Raw genomic sequence first — 4,970 nt, forward strand, 5'->3', positions numbered from 1 at the left:
TCCCCATTAACAATCTCGCTGCCCTGTTTTGGACCAGCTGAAGTTTCTGGACTGTTTTCAAAGGCAGCCCCACGTATGACACATTGCAGTAATTCAGACAAGAAGTTTCCAGAGCGTGGATAACTGTGGCTAAACTATCTCTGTCCACATAAGGGCACAGTCGGTATAACTGGCCTAAGTTGATAATGGGTGCTCCATGCCACCGAGTCCACCTGTGCCTCAAGTGACAGTTCTAGGTCCAGCAGCACCCCCAAACTACAAACCTGATCCTTTAGGAGTGCAACCCCCTCCAGAACAGTTCTACATGTTTTCCATTTCTACATTTATGTTCTAGGTGGAGAGGAGTATTCCACGCTCCCAGCCATGAGATCTGTGTTCTTTATTATGTCCCCCACTCCAGCAATGAGTAGTGGGTATATTTAGCCATTAAGAGAGCAATCCTGTGGCCACTAGACACTGTCTAGCGGGCCATAGGATATGCTCATTTCTGGGAACTGACCTCGGAGCCCGCACTCTGAGGTCAGTTCCCAGAAAACCGACCGCCCCTGTTGTCCGCACTGCTTCGGAGGCAGCGTGGAGAAGTCCCATCCTCTGCGCTCACAAGAGAAGCGCAGAGCGACGAAAAGGGGCAGGGCTGGGAAAGCGGAACTGCGCATTCCGGGGCAGGGAGAGCGGAGCAGCGTGTACAACACATCCAATGTGTCGTATGGCAGCTTCCTCTCCAAGTCGGCCCCCCTGCTGCTAGACAGCTGAAAATGGCTGTCTAGTGAAAAATAGCAAGGCAGGAGAGGCGTGGGGGGGAACTATCCCCCCTGTGCCTCTCCTGCCTTGCTTTGGATAGGCGGTCACCTCCGAGGTTGGAGGCAGCCACTTATCTAGTTAGGATTGCGCCCTTAGTTAAATAATGAAAACTTGTTAAGCAGTATTTTATTTTATTTTAAGTTTGCAAATAACAACAGAAGGGAGGAAGGGAAAAATTAACCACATTACATACACTAAATTCAATACATTAGAAATATAAAATAACAATATAATCTGAACTAAAACACCAAACCTTAAAAATATCCATAAATAATATATTTATACAAATCTAGAAATATGCGCTCAAAAAGCAAACAACCTACTGAAACTAGATGAAATTGCTTGAAAGTCCTCTCCTTTACCACTCTTGCTGGGGAGGAAACAATTGTTGTTGTTCAGTCGTTCAGTCGTGTCCGACTCTTCGTGACCCCATGGACCATAGCACGCCAGGCCTTCCTGTCCTGCGCTCTCTCCCGGAGCGTGCTCAAGTTCATATTCATTGCATCCGTGATGCTATCTAGCCATCTCATCCTCTGCCGTCCCCTTCTCCTTTGGCCTTCAGTCTTTCCCAGCATCAGGGTCTTTTCCAGGGAGTTTTCTCTTCGCATTAGGTGGCCAAAATATTGGAGCTTCAGCTTCATTATCTGTCCTTCCAATGAGCACTCAGAGTTGATTTCCTTTAGGATGGACTGATTTGACCTCCTTGCAGTCCAGGGGACTCGTAAGAGTCTTCTCCAGCACCACAGTTCGAAAGCATCAATTCTTCGGCGCTCAGCCTTCCTTATAGTCCAGCTCTCACAGCCATACATTACTACTGGGAAAACCATAGCTTTGATTAGACGGACCTTTGTCGGCAAGGTGATGTCTCTGCTTCTTACTATGCTGTCTAGGTTGGCCATAGCTTTCCTCCCAAGGAGCAAGCGTCTTTTAATTTCATGGCTACAGTCACCGTCTGCGGTGATCTTGGAGCCCAAGAAAGTAAAATCTGTCACTGCTTCCATTTCTTCCCCTTCTATATGCCAGGAAGTGATGGGGCCAGATGCCATGATCTTAGTTTTTTTAATGTTGAGTTTCAAACCAGCTTTTGCACTCTCCTCTTTCACCCTCAACAAGAGGCTCTTTAGATCCTCTTAGTTTTCTGCCATTAGGGTGGTATCATCTGCATATCGGAGGTTGTTGATAATTCTCCCAGCAATCTTAATTCCGACCTCTGATTCATCCAACCCGGCATTTCTCATGATGTACTCTGCATATAAGTTAAATAAGCAGGGTGACAATATGCAGCCTTGTCGTACTCCTTTCCCAATTTGGAACCAATCGGTTGTTCCATGTCTGGTTCTTACTGTTGCTTCTTGACCCTCGTACAGGTTTCTCAGGAGACAGGTAAGGTGGTCTGGTACTCCCATCACTTTAAGAATTTGCCACAGTTTGTTGTGATCCACACAATCAAAGGCTTTAGCGTAGTCAATGAAGCAGAAATAGACGTTTTTCTGGAATTCTCTTGCTTTCTCCATGATGCAGCGAATGTTGGCGATTTGATCTCTAGTTCCTCTGCCTCTTCTAAACCCAGCTTGTACTTCCGGTAGTTCTCGGTTCGCATACTGCTGAAGCCTAGCTTGTAGGATTTTGAGCATCACCTTGCTGGCATGTGAAATGAGCGCAATTGTGCGGTAGTTTGAACACTCTTTGGCGTTGCCCTTCTTTGGAATTGGAATGTAAACTGACCTTTTCCAGTCTTGTGGCCACTGTTGAGTGTTCCAGATTTGTTGGCATATTGAATGCAGCACTTTAACAGCATCATCTTTTAGGATTTTAAATAGCTCGGCTGGAATACTGTCATCTCCGCTAGCTTTGTTGTTACTAATGCTAACAATTATTAGTTAGAGGAAACAATACACCAGTCCAAATGTTGGCAAAACACATCACCTACCCTCAATTGCAAAGAAGGAGTCGATTTCTCCTTCCAGAATTGTATATGTGGCAACTCCCCATGCCTGAAGAATCTATAACTCTTGCTATAAGGATAAATTCCATACACTAGGGATACAGCCTAGGAGAACATAAGCATCTTTAAAAACAATGATTGTCGAAAAGTTATATTAACAATCCTATGAATTTCAGACCAAAATAAAACAGTAGCAGGCCATGTCCAAGCCATATGAGTACGTTCCAACACCTGAATTATATCTCCAACAAGAGACATTAATAATTCACTTAAAATGAGCACGGCATGAATGGGCCTGACAACAGCACCAAGCAAGCAGACCTTCTGCCAGTGGTCTGGGCTGCCCCCACTGCCATGGCCTTACCTGGCAACGCCACTGCACTCCCTATAGGAGGACTGCAGAACTCTATTTGGGTGGAGGGCCAAATTGCCCCCCACCAGGCCCTCCATAGACCAGATGATATCACTCCGCTCCCCACCCATTTTAGCCATTCTCCATGCTGAAAGAGGTGCGGAGTTCTGAGCCTCTCTCACAATGGAAAAAAGGACTTAGCTGGCACTGGGCCGAGCAGCACTGGCTGAGTCTCTGGCTTCACACACAACCCACTGTCCCCATCCCATAATGCTTCACTCTGAGGAAGGACTCTGCATTGTGATATAGCATCCTTCCTCAGTGAGGCACTGTGGTGCAAGCAGGTAAGGTGGCCCCGGAGCATAGGTGGTGTTAGGGAGGGCCCACCTATCTTTTGAACAGTGCTCCGCATCTTTAGAGCTACTCCAATTGCCACCATATGCCTAATACAAGCCTGCTTCTTCCCTCTGAACTCAGTAGCCTTGCAGTTACTAGGAGACCTTAGAACTCACTCCCTTAGCAGACTAATAAGGAGTGTGGCATGAAGGCACCTGCCTTTTAAACTAGAGGGGAGAAACTAGAGGGGATTTTCCTACCCAGAAAATCACTGCTGGCCAATTGCTCTTGTGCCCTGGGCCATTGTAGGGAGCAAGGCCTTGGCACAAGGAACAGCAGTCACATGGGCTGCAGACATACCAAATGGAGTGCCAGAGGCCTTCCTCGTCTCTTGCTTCCTGCAAAGTGGCCCAGGCCCCTTCCTTACCTTGGGGGAAAACAGAAGTTGGTTTGCTTGCAAAAAGGGTTTGAATGAGCAGCAATGTCTGAATTTGGAGCAAGGTAATGGACGAGTGTGCAGCTTGCCCTGGCTTGCTGCAGTGTGTCTGGTGCTCCTTGGCTCTGTAAACATCTTTCTGGATCACATCTGCTTTTTGCATGATCCACATGGCCAGATTCTGGTGGGAGCATGGTCCTCCTTGGCATCAGGGGTTTGCACTAGGCTAGAGAAAGGCAAATAGATGTGGGAGGAGGATAGGGGCTTCTTGCTCTTTTGTGTTCAAAAGCCTTGTGACACCTTAAAGACGCACAGATTTCCTGTGGCATAATAAGCTGTCATGGACAGGAGCCTACTGTATCAAAGAATAGTAGGGTCCAAAGCAAGGTTCAATAATATCAAAAGGATATTATCTCATGAGATAATCTTGCAGCTGAGGTTTAAAGAGATGAAACCAAAATCAAAATCCCTAAACTACCATACAATCCTATACATACGTGACTTCTCAGCAGTCTCATTAAACGTCTATAGGATGGCAGCCTATGGATATCTACTCAGAAGTAAGCCCCATTAAACCTAGTGGGCTTATGCCCAGATACATGTATATAGGATTGCAGCATTAAGAGGCCAGCACAATTAGACATAGCCAAGTTAGGGTGCAATCCTATGCAAGTTTAGACAGAAAAAATCCCTAGTTTCCAGCAATACTGGGAGGACTTTTTTCTGTCTAAACATGCATAGGATTGCACCCTTACAGCCTGATAGTATGAAGTCAATAGGGTTTAGCCATGCCCGTCCGCATAGGAATTCTCCTTCCTGCTCCTTTCCGTTTCCGAGGCTGCTCCCCCTCACAGGTACGCTAATCCCTGGATTTCCGCGTGGCTAGCTCTCACCTGCGCCCTGGGGGAGGTGGAAGAAGAGCATCAAAAGGAACCAGAGAGTGTCGTCTCCGAACACTTGGGTCCCCCCTCTGCCTCTCAGGGTCTATGTGCTCGACTCTCTCTTTGCTGAGGGAGGGCGGTATAGCTGCAGTAATGGCAGGGGCTTCCGCGCAGGCGCAGTTTTGATTTTTTGAGGGGTGGCTTGAGGTGGGGGCACAA

Source organism: Heloderma suspectum, chromosome 4, assembly GCF_057233095.1.
Source record: "Heloderma suspectum isolate Gila_16-S chromosome 4, 16-S_ref, whole genome shotgun sequence".
Lineage (NCBI taxonomy): Eukaryota > Metazoa > Chordata > Lepidosauria > Squamata > Helodermatidae > Heloderma > Heloderma suspectum.